Here is a 19137-nt window from a genome sequence, read left to right on the forward strand (position 1 = left end):
GACTGGTTGGATCTCTTTGCAGTCCAAGGGACTCTCAAGAGTCTTCTCCAACTCCACAGTTCAAAAGCATCAAAACAGCCTACTTAACTTCAAATCCTGTTCCATGAACATCTTTAACAATTATTTGACATAATTTTAGGTGCTATATGAATAGCAAATAATTTAACAATAACTTTAACAAAACGATTTAACTAAAATAAAAGTATAAAATTCTGGTCAGTCATACTTTTTTTTTTAAAGTCAGATGGTAAAAGCTATAAATTATTGAGTTCCCTGCCCCCTAAACATCTGGAGTAACCCTGTATACAATGAAAAAATGTAAGTATAAAATATTATTGTTAAACTATTAATTGCATAAGGAAAAAATGTAGACTTCACCATAGCAAAGATGACTACTAGCTTTGGTTACTATTAGATTCAACCACCATTCAGTCACTGAGTTTTCTGAGTACCCACAACAAGCCTGGCACTATTCTAGGCACTGGGAGACAATGAACAACAAAAATTAATAGTTTTTAATCATCATGGGACTTTTATTCTGCTGTGGGAAATAGACAAAAACAAACACAAAATAATAAGAATCGTAAGTGTGGTAAATTCTAGTAAGGAGACAAACAAGACTTTGCCAAAACCTTGAAAGCTGAACTGTGGAATTCTAAAACCTAAAAATAAAAAATTCATGAAGAGTTACATCAAGATGACATAGATTTTGGACCTTTGCTAAAATATTAGAAAACTATAGATACCGGGGTCCAGCCCCGGTGGAGTCAGGGGTTTTGAAGGTGAGACGGCTTTGGCGATCAGGATACGGTAGAATTAAAGATATAGTGATCAAATAAGGATAGCTCAGTGAGAAAATTCAGTGGAGAAAAGAGGCTGAATAACTTTGTTTACGTGGAAAGCTAATAAAATTCCAAGATAAGGAATTTACGTCACCTACGTAGGCCGCAGGCATCCTCCCGTTCTCCCAAAGGAGAGGAGACACTAAGGCCTCCCCAGTCAGATCTTAGAAGCCCAGGCATAGTTAGTAGGCTTGACAAGCCTCCACGTTCCAGATGGGAATTCAGCCAGAAGGTGAGAGAAAGAACGACATGGGGACACCAAGTTTCGGTGAACAAGGCCCGCACTTTATTTTCCAAAGTAGTTTTTATACCTTAAGTTGTGCATAGAGGATAATGGGGGAAGGGGGTAGAGTCAACAGTAAGCCAGGCTTTCTTCCTGCAAACTTATCATATGCAAAAGTTTAGGTGAATTACATCATCTTCTGGCCAAGAGGCCTGTTAACATTTTAAGATCCTTTCTTCAGAAAACTTATTTTTCTCTAAAGGTGATTATTCTAAAGTCAGGCACCACCCTCCAAAAGCATTAGATAAAGTTACATCCCTATAGGGCAAAGGTGTGGTGGGCTATAACAAGAAAAGAATTAACTCAAGGGTCCAAGGTTACAAACATTACAGCTACTACTTACATTCCTATACACCAATTATATTAATCAATACACTGCCAGGGACACAGTAGGTAAGGGCTATGGAAACTTAGCAGCAAACATTGGCCCAACAAGTGAAAAACCCTTCACTAATACAATTTCTAGTCAATCTTTTAACTGCTCAAAGGAATCTGTATAAGACAGTTTAGAACATCTCATGCCTTTCATGGTTGGGAGGCTGTGAACAATCACATATGGCCGGAAGAACCTATTCAGGCAGGCTAGAGGACTTCCAAAGGAGTTTGTAGGTTGAAACACTCTTGTCACACCCAGGAACTTTATTAACTGGAGCTGTAAGTTAACCCTTTTTCAGAGAGAGGTGGTGGGGGACAGCCCCCCATAAAGTCAGAGGTATAGGTGAGAGCACAAAGTAGTAAAGTAGGCAGACTCTGGTTTTGGGGGTAGATGCTCGAGAATTGCCAGGGGGACTCTTGAGGCTCATCTGCGCGTATGCCGAGCCTCCTTCCTCATGACCTTTGTCACGGGTGGAGTTCCTCACGCTGGCTCCCAGCATATAGACACTGCCAGTGGAGAGAGCGATCAATCTTTCACTGTCAAAGCTATGAATGGCATTACTCAGCAATATAGTAGCCTCTTAAGATAATTAACCTCACAGTTCCACAGAGTTAAAAAGTTTGTAAACACAATTTAAAAAAAAAATAAAATTAACAGGTGCCTAAGGAGATAGGACAACCAAGTGTAACGTGGCATCCTAAATGGAGGGACTTCCTTGGTCGTCCAGTGGTTAAGACTCCACGCTCCTAGTGCAGGAGGCCCAGGTTCCATCCCTGGTTAGGAAACTATATCCCACAAGCCACAACTAGAGACCACGAATACCACAGCTAAGACCTTGTGCAGCCAAATAAATAAATTTTTTTAAAAAGAAGAGTAAAAAATATCCTGAATGGAATACTGAAACAGGAAAAAAAAAAAAAAGAAGGAAATCTGAATAGGCTACAGACTTTAGTTAATAATGTATCAAGATTGGTTCATTCATTGTAACAACTGTACCATACCAATGTAAGATGTTAATCACGGGGGATACTGGGTGGGGGTATCTGCATGATCTTAATTTTTTTGTAAATCTAAAACTGTTTTAAACAAAACCAAGTATACTTTTAAAAAACATATATAAGATGGCTTCAGGAATTATGGTGGAAGGAAGGGAAGTTAGTAAAAGACTTAAATTAAATGATAAGCCATAAAACTCTGCAATGTGAATTAAAATATAACTCAAAAGGGACTTCCCTGGTGGGTCCACTGGCTAAGACTCTGGACTCCCAATGGAGGGGGCCCCAGTTTGACCCCTGGTCAGGGGACTAGATCCCACATGCCACAACCGAGAGTTCGCACGCCACAACTGAAGATCCTGCATGCGACAATGAAAATGGAAGGTCCCTTGTGCAGCAACTAAGACCCAGCACAGCCAATAAATAAATACTAAAATACAACTCAAGAAATTCAAAGGAGATGCACAGATACTTATGACCTCTATTCATCCTAAAATCTTTCTAGGACAGAGATCAATGGATTTTTCATACAAACTAAATAGCTCTGCATCAAAACAGGCAATAAGTGCACAGTATTTTAGATCCCTATTTAATGACTAATAGACTATATTTTACGTATGGCACTGTCCTGAAATTGTCATAAAATGCCTGGACAAGGATCAACCTCATAGGTCTAACTACATTATTTCCTTCAAGAAACAAGTTTACTTGTTGTGTGTTTTCCAGGTCTCCTGTAAATTTATCACACTTTGATAATAAAAAAAAAAATTAAAAACAGAATGAAACAAGTTTATATTTACTTCAGGAAAAAAAAGCAGAGGACACCTAGTAAGGGGGCAGGGAGAAAAGATTATGTAAGAAAGGAGAAAAATTATTTCCCAGGTCTAACTGGAAGGAATTACATAAGGCAGTACATACTTAAATCTAATTGAGATAACTAGATGATGAATCTATTCCTTCTGTATTACTCCTAACCCCAAAAGAAATCCTACAAAACAAAGATGTCCCTTATTCTAAAGTCTTCTCTCACAGAAATCTTAAATATATAATTGGAAAATACTCAAGAAGAAATGGAATAATTAACACTTCCCCAGTAATTCTTGTTTGCACCACTCTGAGGAGAATCAGACACTGCTTCGTGTTGAGACGAGAAAAAGGAAAGGAAAGGTGTGAAAAATTCCAAGTAGGCCGACGAATTACACTGCATCACGACTTCCCCTGTGGTCAATGCAGCGAACCTGGTTTAATCCCTGGTCAGGGAACTAGATCCCACATCCCCTACCACAACTAAGACGCAGCGCAGCCAAGTAAGTAAAATAAAAATAAACATTTTTTAAAATTGCATCTGGCACAGATTAGGAAAAGCATCAACGTTGCCAAAAGAACTGTCAAGGATGCAAGTCAAGAGAAGGAAAGGAGGTTTTCCAACAGGCCACAGCCTAACCCAAGGGGTAAAAATCGCCACCGCCCCCACGGCTCCCTCACTCCCCAACCACACCATCCTCAAGTCGCCTCCAATCCAAATACACATCCTCCATGGTTGGTGGTTTTAGTCGCCAAGTCGTGTCCGACTCTGCATTGCAGGCAGATTCTTTACCGACTGAGCTACAAGGGAAGCCACATCCTCCATAACCCACACCAGCTCCCCATCCAGGGGGAAACAACCCAAGTAGCGCCCAGGACCTCCACTTCCCTCCTTCCACAAGATTCGCACTTCTGGGGGCCAAGGCTCTGGGGAAAGCAGAACCCAGACCGCACCCTCCCTGAAGGACGAAGAGGCCGGATCCGGAGCGGGGCTTCCCGGGTGGGCCTCATGGAGCTGACCAGCCGGGATAAGAGCCAGGAGCTGGCTGGGGTTCGAGCAGGGAGCGGGGGTGAGTGAGTCCAGTGCCCCGAAGGGACGCTCAGGCGGCGGGGGCTGGGCGGGGAGAGGGCCGGGTGGCGGGAAAGGAGCCGGCGGAGCCAGGGACGCGAGGTCGAAACCCGCCGGCGGTCGCGGCGATGAGAAACCGGCGGCCGAAAGGGGTGGGTGAACGCGGGCGGCGGCTGGGGGAGGAGCGGGCGCGGGAAGCCGCGCACTCACTGCTCTGCGCCCCCGCGAACGCCGGCTGGAATCTCCTCAGCGGCGTCCGGAAGTCTCCACCCGCGGGCGGGAGGGAGCCGGCGGGGCTGCCGCCGCCGCTCCCGCGCGCCGACGGAGAGGCTCGCGGAAGGGCGGGCGCCGAGCTCCCGCGGCCCCTGCAGGCCCGGCGGCGGGCGAGGCTGAGGGCAGGGCTCCTCTCTACCCAAGCTGGCAGCCCTCGGCGTCGTCCGGCACCGAGCGGGGCCTGCGGTTAGGAAAGGAAGAAGGGAGCGGCTGGAAGCAGCCAAGAGCGTGCTCGGGGTCCGGAGGCTGAAATCGCTGCCGCCTCAGCGTCTGGTCGCGAGACCGCGGTGTGGGCGGCGGGGCCTGAGCGCGGCCGCGTCTGGCGTCTCTTCCCGAGCGAAGCCTCGGCTGCGGCCGCCAAGTGCGCCCCGCGCAGCTAACGTCTGGTTATTATTTCTGTTCCTACAAAGTCTTTTATCCAAATTTATTTATCTACCTTTTTTTTTTAAGTTCTTTTGTTTGCTTTTTTAAGTGGAATTATTATATGTAATGCTTTAATGCGTCTGGAAAATATTTTAAACTACAGTGTAGATCCAAAACGATCCTCCTCTGATTTCCGGCCAGTTTCTCCAACATCATTTACTGCATCATCAATCCCCTCTTCTTTTTGGTTTGTGAGCTTTCTTTCTCAATAAATTTGTATGTTATTTTGTATGGCTTCAGAGCTTATTTTTTTCCTTGATTGATTTGCCCATTAATTCTTCTGGATGCATCCTGATTTACTTCTTTGTTTGTAATACACTTACTATCTAGCAGAGAAAACATGCCCTCCTCATCTTAATTATTTTTCTTTTCCAAAAATTTGTAAACTCACTTGCTAATTTTCTAGTGATATAGAGCTAGGGGAATTTTTGTCAGTTTTAAAATTCTGTGTCAATTTCTTTTGAATTTTAACTGGATCTTTGATGGATTATGAATTAACAGAGTTGACATTTTTTTCATGGATGTTTCTAAATTTTCTCATGTCTTTTATATCATTCATGGATCTCATGCATTTCTTCTTTAGGGTAACTAGAATATTTAAAAATTGCTGTCGTGGCTAGGATATTTTCTGCTATCATATCTTCTAATTGGTTATATAGAAATACAGTAAATAGAAAAGTAACAGTAAATAGAAAAACGACTTTTTTGTGTGTACATTTATTTGGCACACAGACTCTTTTGTGTTATTCTGAGTTTTTAGTAGGTTCCAATTTTCTGGCTGTATAATATTTTTACAAGTGATAACAATATTGCCTTCCTATATCTATATCTGTATCATCCATATCTAGAAAGGATTTCAATATAAAATGAATGAAAATATGAAATGGAGAATCTCACACATGTGCCCTCAGAATAACAACTTCAGAACAGAGAGACTGGGACTTCCCTGGTGGGCCAGTGGTTAAGAATCCACCTTGCATTGCAGAGGACTCAGGTTTGATCCTGGTTTGGGGAGCTAAGTTCTCACATGCTGTGGAGCAATTAAGCCCACATGGCAACTGCTGAGGCCACACTACAACTAGAGGGTCAATGTGCCCCAAGGAAAGATCCTGTCTGAACTTAAATGTTGTTTTAAAAAAGAAAAGAGAAATTTATTTCCATTAAAGGTCTGATTTACAGGAGACTGAGACATCTTACCAATGAACATTTGTCAAGAATCTCTCCCCGTTCTCAAGCCAATAAGCTTACTGTTTGGTCTCTGGTTGGACTTCCCTATCTTTGCACTCCTTGCCCATAAATAGACTCCTTCCCAAACCATCAATTAATCCTGTCTACAGCATGCATTTCCCAAATTGCAATTCCTCTGCTACTCTCAAATCTAAAATTTCTGGTAATTTGAGATTGCCTCAGTTTACCTCCTTATTTAGGTTGACATTGAATGGTGTCAGAAGTGGGATCCAAGGAAGAGCGCCTCAGGAGGGATAGTGACTCTCATCAGTGAGCAAGGTACCTGTGCTGAGCCCTTGTGATCAGTGCTTCTTAGAGTCGCCTCTTCCGGCTTGATGAGTCTGCTCTTGGATTTCAAGCTCCCTCCCTTAGGTCACACTCTCCAAATCTATTTAGGATTTGGATAAGGACAGATTGTCCTTCCAGTGAGTGATCTTTTAGTTTTTGAATTAGAATACACTTGGATTTTCCTGAGAGCAAACCAAAAAGTAAAATTGGCAGACACAGATTGAACCCCTAAATGCTGCCAGAGTGCTCGCCACTTGTGTATGAGAGACAACCATCCTCAAGGCACAAGGTTCCTGTGTAAGAATAAAGTGGTCACAAGTGAGCAGATTTCCCGATAGGCCACTTACCACTCACAAGAAAATTCCATGTAACAAGGGACACCAGGGCACAGGTTGGACAAAGAGGGCAAAGGCTGTCCGCCAGAAAAAAGAAGTATCCCATGAAAGTCACACTGTGAACAAAACTCAAGCCCCAGCCCTAAGCATATCCCTTTGGCTATCTAGGACTTTGTGTGCTTGCTCTTGGAGAAAAACTCCAAAAATGGGATCCTAGTCATCTAAAGGCTTTAAGGTTGGCTCCTCTTTAGGAACCCCAGCCAGTTTTATGTTTAAAAATTACAGTGTCTCCACATGTGAATGGACTAATCTTACTGATGACAACCTAGAATTATTCTGTCCATTATGAAGACTGTTCCAATTAGACAAGATCATTCATTTAAGAGATGTGCTTGAAGGCAAGCGTTCCCAAACCAAATAGGATGGATACATATTATAGTTGGTATGCAGACGCCTCCAAAAACTTCAAAATTCCAAAATTTGAAAACTTCACTGAAAACTTCATTGTGAAAGGCTAATAAAAATTAAAGATATAGGCTAATAAAAATTAAAGATATAAGTACCTATAACAAAAGACTATGAAGACTGATGTAACGCCTACTGCTGCCCTCTGTCCTCCTTGACTTGGGTACTCATTCTACCAATTCTCCTCTGAATTGCCTTTCCACTCTGAAGAGACTACAGGACTGTAAACAAAAATCCACAGAATTAGTTATCCTCATATCCACCCTCAAAGAATGGCCCCCACATGTGTCTGTCCCAGATTTGACAGGATTCTGAGGGGTTTTCTGGTAAACTGCTACCAATTATTCCCTTAAATAGCCAAGGGGAAACTAAATTTAAGAGTAATGGTTAAAACTCTGAGCATCCAATTCAAGGGGCATAAGTTCGGTCTCTGGTCGGGGAACTAAGAGCCCATATGCCATGTGGCATGGCCAAGAAAACAAACAAACAAAAGTAATGGAAAACCTTGCCAAATTTTGGTAAAGACCAGAATTACACTATATTTTAAACCCCACTCACTTTGGAGCCTACACACTGGATCCTAGGAAAACTGGCAGAGACCAAGTGAAGGGTCAGAATTCGTTTAGAGTCAACATTCCTGAATCTGTCTATCCTAAGAAAGAGAAGAAAATAGAATTTCATGTTGTCCCTTCCTTTTGGAATCCAGATACATTGGTTATTGAATTTTCTCTCCTGAGCTAGCTGTTACCTTCTTGTTTGTTTCATTTTGTGTCCTGAGAACTTGGCTTGGCATTCATCAGGTTGGGGATCCCCAAATATGGCCAGACAGAAATGTCTGTTGCACCCCATTTGTGGCTAGGTATGGCTAGATAGAGATGTGGATTCCACTGCATTTGCAGCTTGAATCCTTTTGCCAGCCCTCAAGAGAACTGTCTTTCATTTATGTGGTTATCTTTGGGGATGGCTCTGGATCCTGGGAAGACAATCCCTTCTGTACTCTCTTTGGGGATGCCTGTATGTGTTTATGCCATATATGTCTTTCTCCCCCTGAGGAATCCTGCTTACTGCTGAATGTGTATCTTTTTGCATGTGTTCTTACAAAACTGGCATTGTTGTCTTTCCAATTTGTATTTTTAATTTACATAATGTTATTTGGTACATCTCATTCTCTTTTTCTGGAGAAGGCAATGGCACCCTACTCCAGTACTCTTGCCTGGCAAATCCCATGGACGGAGGAGCCTGGAAGGCTGCAGTCCAGGCGGTCGCTAGGAGTCAGACACGACTGAGCGACTTCACTTTCACTTTTCACTTTCATGCATTGGAGAAGGAAATGGCAACCCACTCCAGTGTTCTTGCCTGGAGAATCCCAGGGACCGGGGAGCCTGGTGGGCTGCCGTCTATGGGGTCGCACAGAGTCGGACACGACTGAAGTGACTTAGCAGCATTCTCTTTTTCACTTTTTTCCCCCTGGTAAACACTGCATCTCTAGGATACTTCCACATTTCTGTTGGTTGCTTCTAATGTGTAAATAATTCTCCAGGGTGTCCATCCACTACCTCTTATCTGTCCTTCTCCCAGGATCTTTCAACTCCCTACCACAAATGGTGCTGCCATGGATATCCTTGTTTCAGTTCAGTTCAGTTCAGTTCAGTTCAATTCAGTCGCTCAGTCGTGTCTGACTCTTTGCGACCCCATGAACTGCAGCACGCCAGGCCTCCCTGTCCATCACCAATTCCTGGAGCATGCTCAAATTCATGTCCATTGACTCCGTGATGCCATCCAGTCATCTCATCCCCTGTCATCCCCTTTTCCTCCTGCCCTCAATCTTTCCCAGCATCAGGGTCTTTTCAAATGAGTCAGCTCTTCACATCAGGTGGCCAAAGTATTACAGTTTCAGCTTCAGCATTAGTCCTTCCAATGAACACCTAAGGACTGATCTCCTTTAGGATGGACTGGTTGGATCTCCTTGCTATCCAAGGGACTCTCAAGAGTCTTCTCCAACACCACAGTTCAAAAGCATCAATTCTTCAGCGCTTTATAGTCCAACTCTCACATCCATACGTGACCACTGGAAAAACCATAGCCTTGACTAGACGGACCTTTGTTGGCTCTGCTTTTTAATATGCAGTCTAGGTTGGTCATAACTTTCCTTCAAAGGAGTAAGCGTCTTATAATTTCATGGCTGCAATCACCATCTGCAGTGGTTTTGGAGCCCAGAAAAATAAAGTCTGACACTGTTTCCCCATCTATTTCCCATGAAGTGATGGGACCGGATGCCATGATCTTGGTTTTCTGAATGTTGAGCTTTAAGCTGACTTTTTCACTCTCCTCTTTCACTTTCATCAAGAGGCTCTTTAGTTCCTCTTCACTTTCTGCCATAAGGGTGGTGTCATCTGCATATCTGAGGTTATTGACATTTCTCCCGGCAATCTTGATTCCAGCTTGTGCTTCATCCAGCCTGGCATTTCTTATGACGTACTCTGCATATAAGTTAAATAAGCAGGGTGACAATATACAGCCTTGACGTACTCCTTTTCCTATTTGGAACCAGTCTGTTGTTCCATGTCCAGTTCTAATTGTTGCTTCCTGACCTGCATACAGGTTTCTCAAGAGGCAGATCAGGTGGTCTGGTATTCCCATCTCTTTCAGAATTTTCTACAGTTTATTGTGATCCACACAGTCAAAGGCTTTGGCATAGTCAATAAAGCAGAAATAGATGTTTTTCTGGAATTCTCTTGCTTTTTTGATGATCCAGTGGATGTTGGCAATTTGGTCTCTGGTTCCTCTGTCTTTTCTAAAACCAGCTGGAACAACTGGAAGTTCACGGTTCACATATTGCTGAAGCCTGGCTTGGAGAATTTTGAGCATTACTTTGGTAGCCTGTGAGATGAGTACAATTGTGTAGTAGTTTGAGCATTCTTTGGCATTGCCTTTCTTAGGGATTGGAATGAAAACTGACCTTTTCCAGTCCTGTGGCCACTGCTGAGTTTTCCAAATTTGCTGGCATATTGAGTGTAGCACTTTCACAGCATCATCTTTCAGGATTTGAAATAGCTCAACTGGAATTCCATCACCTCCACTAGCTTTGTTTGTAGTGATGCTTTCTAAGGCCCACTTGACTTTGCATTCCAGGGTGTCTGGCTCTAGGTGAGTGAGCCCACCATCGTGATTAACTGGGTCATGAAGATCTTTTTTGTACAGTTCTTCTGTGTATTCTTGCCACCTCTTCATAATATCTTCTGCTTCTGTCAGGTCCATACCATTTCCGTCCTTTATTGAGCCCATCTTTGCATGAAGTGTTCCCTCAGTATCTCTAATTTTCTTGCAGAAATCTCTAGTCTTTCCCATTCTGTTGTTTTCCTCTATTTATTTGCACTGATTGCTGAGGAAGGCTTTCTTATCTCTCCTTGCTATTCTTTGGAACTCTGCATTCAAATGGGTATATCTTTCCTTTTCTCCTTTGCTTTTCACTTCTCTTGTTTTCACAGCTTGTGTATGTGCCCTTAAACAGCTTTGTGAGAATGGCTAGGAGTGGAATTGCTAGTCCCTGGAAAGTAGACATCAGTTTTCACTAACACGGCCTGATTGTTGTCCAGAATGGCTGTACCAGTCCATATATTCCCTATCTGCCTGCAGAGTATGGAAGTTTTCTGAATGTTGAGCTTTAAGCCAACTTTTTCACTCTCCTCTTTCACTTTCATCAAGAGGCTCTTTAGTTCCTCTTCACTTTCTGCCATTAGGGTGGTATCATATGCTTATCTGAGGTTACTGATATTCCTCCCGGCAATCTTGAGTCCAGCTTGTGCTTCCTCAAGCCCAGCATTTCTCATGATGTACTCTGCATGTAAGTTAAATAAGCAGGGTGACAATATACAGCCTTGACGTACTCCTTTCTCAATTTGGAACCAGTCTATCATTCCATGTCTGGCTCTAACTGTTGCTTTTTGACCTGCATACAGATTTCTCAGGAGGCAGATAAGGTGGTCTGGTATTCCCATCTCTTTCAGAATTTTCCACAATTTGTTGTGATCCACACGGTCAAAAGCTTTGGCATAGTCAATAAAGCAAAAGTAGATGTTTTTCTGGAACTCTCTTGCTTTTTCTGGAGAAGGCAATGGCACCCCACTCCAGTATTCTTGCCTAGAGAATCCCAGGGATGGGGAAACCTGCTGGGCTGCCATCTATGGGGTCGCACAGAGTTGGACACGACTGAAGCGACTTAGCAGCAGCAGCAGCTTGCTTTTTCTATGATCCAATGGCTGTTGGAAATTTGATCTCTGGTTCCTCTGCCTTTTCTAAAACCAGCTTGAACATCTGGAAGTTCATGGTTCACATACTGTTGAAGCTTAGTTGGAGAATTTTGAGCATTACTTTGGTAGCGTGTGAGATGAGTACAATTGTGCGGTAGTTTGAACATTCTTTGGCATTGCCTTTCTTTGGGATTGGAATGAAAACTGACCTTTTCCAGTCCTGTGGCCACTGCTGAATTTTCTAAATTTGCTGGCATATTGAGTGCAGCACTTTCACAGCATCATCTTTTAGGATTTGAAATAGCTCAACTGTAATTCCATCACTTCCACTAACTTTGTTCATAGCAATGCTTCCTAAGGCCCACTTGACTTTGCATTCCAAGATGTCTGGCTCTAGGTGTGTGATCACACCATCGTGGTTATCTGGGTCATTAAGACCTTTTCTGTATAGTTCTTCTGTGTATTCTTGCCACCTCTTCTTAATATATTCTGCTTTTGTTAGGTCCATACCATTTCTGTCCTTTATTGTGCCCATCTTTGCATGAAATTTTCCTTTGGTATCTCTAATTTTCTTGCAGAAATCTCTAGTCTTTCCAATTCTATTGTTTTTCTCTATTTCTTTGCGCTGATCCCTGAGGAAAGCTTTCTTATCTCTCCTTGCTATTCTTTGGAGCTCTGTGTTCAGATGGACATATCTTTCCCTTTCTCCTTTGCCTTTTGCTTCTCTTCTTTTCTCAGCTATTTGTAAGGCCTCCTCAGACAACCATTCTGCCTTTTTGCATTTCTTTTTCTTGGGGATGGTTTTGATCACTGCCTCCTGTACAGTATTTCAAACTTCTGTCCATAGTTTTTCAGGCGCTCTATCAGATCTAATCCCTTGAATCTATTTGTCACTTCCACTGTATAATCATAAGGGATTGATTTAGGTCATACCTGAATGGTCTAGTGGTTTTCCCTACTTTTTTCAATTTGAGTCTAAATTTTGCAATTTGTGGTTCATGATCTGAGCCACAGTCAGTTCCTGGTCTTGTTTTTGATGACTGTATAGAGCTTCTCCATCTTAGGCTGCAAAGAATATAATCCATCTGATTTCGGTGTTGACCACCTGGTGATGTCCATGTGTAAAGTCGTCTCTTGTGTTGCTGGAAGAGGGTGTTTGCTATGATCAGTGTGTTCTCTTGGTAAAACTCTGTTAGCCTTTGCCCTGCTTCATTTTGTGCTCCAAGGCCAAACTTGCCTGTTACTCCAGGTATCTCTTGACTTCCTACTTTTGCATTCCAGTCCCCTATGATGAAAAGGACATCTCTTTTGGGGGTTAGTTCTAGAAGGTCTTGTAGGTCATCATAGAACTGTTCAACTTCAGCTTCTTTGGCATTAGTGTTTGGGGCATAGACTTGGATTACTGTGATAATGAATGGTTTCCCTTGGAAATGAACAGAGATCATTCTTTCATTTTTGAGATTGCACCCAAGTACTGCATTTTAGACTCGTTTGTTGACCTTGAGGGCTACTTAATTTCTTCTAAGGGATTCTTGCCCACAGTAGTAGATATAATGGTCATCTGAATTAAATTCGCTCATTCCGGTCCATTTTAGTTCACCGATTCCTAAAATGTTGATGTTCACTCTTGCCCTCTTCTGTTTGACCACTTCCAATTTACCCTGATTCAGGGACCTGACATTCCAGGTTCCTATGCAATATTGTTCTTTACAGCATTGGACTTTACTTCCATCATGTCACATCCACAACTGGGGGTTGTTTTCACTTTGGCTCCATCTCTTCATTCTTTCTGGAGTTATTTCTATTTCTCCAGTTTTTTTCTGGTGCATATTGGGCACCTACCAACCTGGGGAGTTCATCTTTCAGTGTCCTATCTTTTTGCCTTTTCATATTGTTCATGGGGTTCTCGAGGCAAGAATACTGAAGGGGTTTGCCATTCCCTTCTCCAGTGGACCGTGTTTTGTCAGAACTCTCACCATGACCTGTCTGTCTTGGGTGGCCCCACAGGGTATGGCTCATAGTTTCATTGAGTTAGACAAGGCTGTGGTCCATGTGATCAGATTGGTTAGTTTTTTGTGACTGTGGTTTTCATTCTCTCTTCCCTCTGATGGATAAGGATAAGAGGCTTGTGGAAGCTTCCTGATAGGAGAGACTAATTTTGGGGGGGATCTGGGTCTTGTTCTGATGGGCAGGCCCATGTTCAATAAATCTTTAATCCAATTTTCTGTTGATGGGCAAGGCTGTGTTCCCTCCCTGTTGTTAGGCCTGAGGCCAACTGTGGTAGGGGTAATGGCAACCTTCTTCAAAAGGATTTATGCCTGCCCACACTGTTGTATTCAGTACCCCTGACCCCACAGCAGGCCACTGTCAACCCACGCTGCTGCTGGAGACTCCTGTACACTCACAGGCAAATCTGGCTCACTCTCTTGTGAGGACACTGCTCCTTTCTCCTGGTTCCTGGTGCACACAAGGTTTTGTTTGTGCCCTCCAAGAGTCTGTTTCCCCCAGTCCTGTGAAAGTTCTGTAATCAAATCCCACTGGCCTCCAAAGTCAAATTCTCTGGGATCATCTTCTTATGCCCCACTTTTCCCTGCACCATTATTGCTCTGGGCTTCCCAGGTGGCGCTAGTGGTAAAAAACCCATCTGCCAATGAAAGAGCCACAGGAGCCGCAGATTTGATCCCTGGGTTGGGAAGATCCCCTGGAGGAAGAAATGACACCCCACTCCAGTATTCTTGCCTGGGTAGCCTCCTGGACAGAGGAGCCTGGCAGGCTACAGCCTATAGGGTTGCAAAGAGTTGGACAAGACTGAAGCAACTTAGCACATGTGCGTCATTGCTCTAAGTGATTCTGCTGCATCCCTGAGAGTAGCTTGGAAAACCCGAAGCATATGACCCTCAGTATTAACAGGGTCAGCAAACTATCATTTGTCACCTGTTTTTGTATGGCTTGAGAACCTTTGAGAGTAGTTGTTACATTTCTCAGATGGTTGAAAAAAGTGTTTTTAAGAACAGTATTTCACAAGATGCTCAACATCACTCATTATTAGAGAAATGCAAATCAAAACCACAGTGAGGTATCATCTCATGCCAGTTAGAATGGCTGTCATCAAAAAGTCTACAAACAATAAATCCTGGAGAAGTTGTGGAGAAAAGGGAACCCTCTTACACTGTTGGTGGGAATGCAAACTGGTACAGCCACTATGGAGAACAATGTGGAGATTCCTTGAAAAACTGGTAATAGAATTGCCGTATGACCCAGCAATCCCACTATTGGGCATACATCCCGAGGAAACCAGAATTGAAAGAGATACATGTACTGCAATGTTCATTGCAGCACCATTTACAATAGCTAGGACATGGAAGCAACCTAGATGTCCATCAGCAGATGAATGGATAAGGAAGTTGTGGTACATATATGCAATGGAATGTTACTCAGCTATAAAAAGAAATGCATTTGAGTCAGTTCTAATGAGGTGGATGAAACTGGAGCCTATTATACAGAGTGAAGTAAGTCAAAAAGAGAAACACAAATACTGGATATTAATAAATATATATGGAATTTAGAAAGACAGTAATGACAATACTACATGCAGGGCAGCAAAAGAGACACAGATGTAAAGAACAGACTTTGGACTCTGAGAAGGCGAGGGTGGGATGCTTTGAAAGAATAAGGTTGAAACATGTATATTACAATATATAAAATAGATGACCAGTGCAAGTTCAATGCATGAAGCAAGACACCCAAAGCCAGTGCTACAGGACAACCCAGAGGGATAGGGTGGGGAGGGAGGTGCATGGCAACCCGCTCCAGTACTCTTGCCTGGAGAATTCCATGGACAGAGTGGGCAGGCTATAGTCCATGGGGTCACAAAGAGCCAGACATGACTGAGTGACTAACACTTCCCCCAAATAGTTGGAGTAATCCTCCCGCTCATTAGCCTGTGAAATTACCCAGCCCATAAAATCTAACCACACCACATTTTGAGGCTGCACTCACCCTCTGTGATGGTCCACACTCCGGGGAGCGTATTTCTCTCTGAATAAATCCACTTCTACCTATCACTTTGTCTCTCACTGAATTCTTTCTGCAATGAGACATCAAGCACCTGAGTTTCATTAGGTCCTAAAGGTAGGTGTGTGATCTCAGTTGGAAGACCGTGGGTTTTGGCTGGGTGTGAGTCCTAGCCCTCTGGGTTAGAGTCTCAAACTGGGTTCTTGCTGGGTTCAAGCCCTGGCACATGGGGTCAAGTCCCTGTCTGAGGTTAAAGTGTTTTAGTTCCATCCAAGCAGAGACCTACAAAGTGAGAAGGAATTGGCCATGTGAAGATGGATAACGGCAGGTGGCAAGAAGAACATTCTGGGCAAAGAGAACAGCATGTCCATGGCCAGAGGGATCAGATCATGTTGTTGGAGGAAGAAGATGTTTGCATTGTCATTTGCATGATAGGCTTGTGCGTGCTAAGTCGCTTCAGTCCTGTCTGACTCTTTGCCTGCCAGGCTCCTCTGTGGGCTTCTCTAGATCTAACATTGCCTGTGCCCACGTGCCTGCTGTGTCCCCTGCGCTAGGTGCACACGTGAATTGCCTCCTCGAAGTTTCCCAGTGATTCTGAAAGGTCAGTATCACTTATTCCAGATGAAATAAATATTCATATTCTAAGGCAAGTCAAGGAAAATTTAAACACAAATACTTTTCTCTGCCCTTTGGCCACCTCTCTCCCCTCTACTGTGCATCGTGCATCAACCAAGCCTCCCCATTGGCAGAAATACCCGTGAAACAGGAGGGCAGGGGCAGGGCACAACCTTTAAAAGAATGACATAGCCAGAAAACACAACATAAACTGATCAGAACCAAGTAGGCCCAAGAAGGTGCACAAGTTGACTTCCACTGGGTCTTGAGCCTCAGTATACTCTCACTGTAATACATCAGCAAGCTAAGTAGCACGCCCACAGGCACCACGACAGTGCCAAGGACGACCATAAAGGTCAAAAAATGGGCAGTGGCCCAACTTCTGGAAATTCTCACCCCTTCCCCCATATAGTTGGAATACTGTGAAGTTACCCACCCCTATAAAAACTGACAACCCCATACTCTGATGCCATACCCCTTTCTAGAATGGTCCACACTCTGTCTGTGGAGTGTGTTTCTGTCTAAATAAATCCACTTTTACCTATCACTGTGTCTCACTGATGGAGAAGGCAATAGCACCCCACTCCAGTACTCTTGCCTGGAAAATCCCATGGATGGAGGAGCCTGGTGGGCTGCAGTACATGGGGTCGCTGAGGGTTGGATACGATGGAGCGACTTCACTTTCACTTTTCACTTTCATGCATTGGAGAAGGAAATGGCAGCCCACTCCAGTGTTCTTGCCTGGAGAATCCCAGGGATAGGGGAGCCTGGTGGGCTGCCGTCTATGGGGTCACACAGAGTCGGACACGACTGAAGTGACTTAGCAGCAGCTGTCTCACTGAATTCTTTCTGCCATGAGACATTGAGAACCCGAGTTTCATTAAGTCCTGACACCAAGTGTGTGATCTCAGTTAAAAGACCATAGGTTCAAGTCCCAATCTGAGTTACATGCTTTCACCTGCTCAACCATAAACAGCAACATTCTCCTAACACCAAGACAACTCCTTAAAAGATAACCTTCCTTTTTGATCTTATAAGGGGCCACCCTGACCCATGACCTACCACTTGTTTTGTGTCACCCATCAATAGTACATTATTAATGTACACCTGTGTTGGCTCAGATGGTAAAGAATCTGCTTATAATGCAGGAGACCTGGGTTCGATCCCTGGGTCAGGAAGATATCCCGGAGAAGGGAATAACTACCCACTCCAGCATTCTTGACTGGAGAATTCCATGGACAGAGGAGCTGGTGGGCTCCTGACTGGTGGGCTGTGGGGTCACAAAAGAGTCAGACATGATTGAGCAACTAACACTTTCCCTTTTCTGTCTCAAAAACGTATATAACTGTGCTTTGACCTCTAACGGGTGGAACAGTCCCCAGAGTTCTGCAAGAAGCTGTTCCCGGGTTATAATCCTCAGTTTGGTTTGAATAAAATTTTCCACTTCTTTCTTAGAGTGACTGATTAATTTTTTTGTTTAAATTCCCATTGTACAGCTGTGAAAATTGAGGTTCAGAAGAACAATGGAGTGCCATGGTTAATGGCATGTTCTGGAGACAGATTGATTTTAATCTGCCATTTAGCAGTGTCCCTTAAGCGTTTATCATTTTGAGCATTCACTTTGCATATCTGCAAAATAACACTATATACTTTATAAACGTTATTATGGAGTAAAAATAAATAATCCATGTAAAAGCTCTTATTACAGGGCCTGACAGATGGTGAACATTTCACAAATGGCTGTTGTTCTTACTATTCTCAATATGCCCTCTGGGGCTGAGAAGCTGGGCTGTAGTGCAAAGGTCAAAGCCAGGTCATCATCATGACCACCTGAGTCAGCTACTTGCTGTGGAGACCTAGAAACAGCTGAGGGAGGGGAGATTCTGGGAGCCACTGAAGGGAGAGAAAAAGTAACTGGGACAGGGAAGTGTAAATGGAGATTGAGATTCATTGAGCACTTCAGGTGCAAGACCTAAATTCAGTCATTTTGCACAGGAACCAAAAGAATATATATATATATATATATATATATTTTTTTTTTTTTTTTTCATGCTGAGCAGCTTGCAGGATCTTAGTCCCCTGATCATGAATCGAACCCAGGCCAGGCTACCACAACAGGCAGCCAAGTCCTAATCACTGGACCGCCAGGAAATCCCCCAAAAGATTAAGACCTTCTGACTGCAGGACTTTGGTCCTTGGTCCTTACCTGGCTTGAGAAAGAGTGAGGTCACAGTCTCTCAGGGACCTCTCATCGAGGAGAAAGAAGACATCCCTCCAGGAAACTTGGAGCCCAAACACAGAGTGGGGGCTAGACTTTGCCCTGGTTGATTCCAGGCAGAGGGTGTGGCTCTGGGAAGGAAGGTGCATTCGCGGACTTGCTCTTTGCTCTTGGGAATCACCAAAGGCACACGCACAGTATTTCCATAATGCAAATTCTCTTGCCAGGTTGGGGGCAGATTTGTGGGAACTGAGTTTCCAAACATAGACAGGTGTGAGTGTCTCTTGTGAAAATTCTTCTTCTCAAATATGTTGCTTAGAGCTGCTCTCCTGATAGCTCCTGAGACTGGGGCCCTCAGTCCTATCCATCTCTCTTAGCATGTAATACCTGCATTTTCACTCAAGACGAAGTTTATCTTCTGTGTCTCCACGTTGCAAACCCAGGCCACACAAGAGGGTAAATAGACTTTCTAAATAAACAAATATTCAGACTCTCAGGGGCAAAAATATCCGTTTTGTGAATATATTACCATTTATTTATTTACTCATCTCATTGTTCTGGGGCATTTGGGTAGTTTCAAGTTTCTGAGTCTTTGGCTATAACAAATAGTGCTGATGTAAGGCAGTTTTACAAACGTTGTTTTGGGGTAGCACGTGCATT

The 19137-nt window shown here is 43.5% G+C and overlaps 1 protein-coding gene across 3 annotated transcripts in view; it reads left to right on the forward strand.

The window, feature by feature from the left end:
• Positions 1-640: 640 nt before the first annotated feature.
• BNIP5 (BCL2 interacting protein 5) overlaps positions 641-19137 on the forward strand; it is a 47389-nt gene continuing 28892 nt past the window's right edge. For all 3 annotated transcript variants that reach the window (XM_070360867.1, XM_070360868.1, XM_070360869.1), the window contains exon 1: positions 641-4370. The gene's annotated coding sequence lies outside the window, so the exon portion shown is untranslated. The remainder of the gene's footprint in view (positions 4371-19137) is intronic.

Source organism: Bos mutus, chromosome 23 (genome assembly GCF_027580195.1).
Source record: "Bos mutus isolate GX-2022 chromosome 23, NWIPB_WYAK_1.1, whole genome shotgun sequence".
NCBI classification, from domain to species: Eukaryota; Metazoa; Chordata; class Mammalia; order Artiodactyla; family Bovidae; genus Bos; species Bos mutus.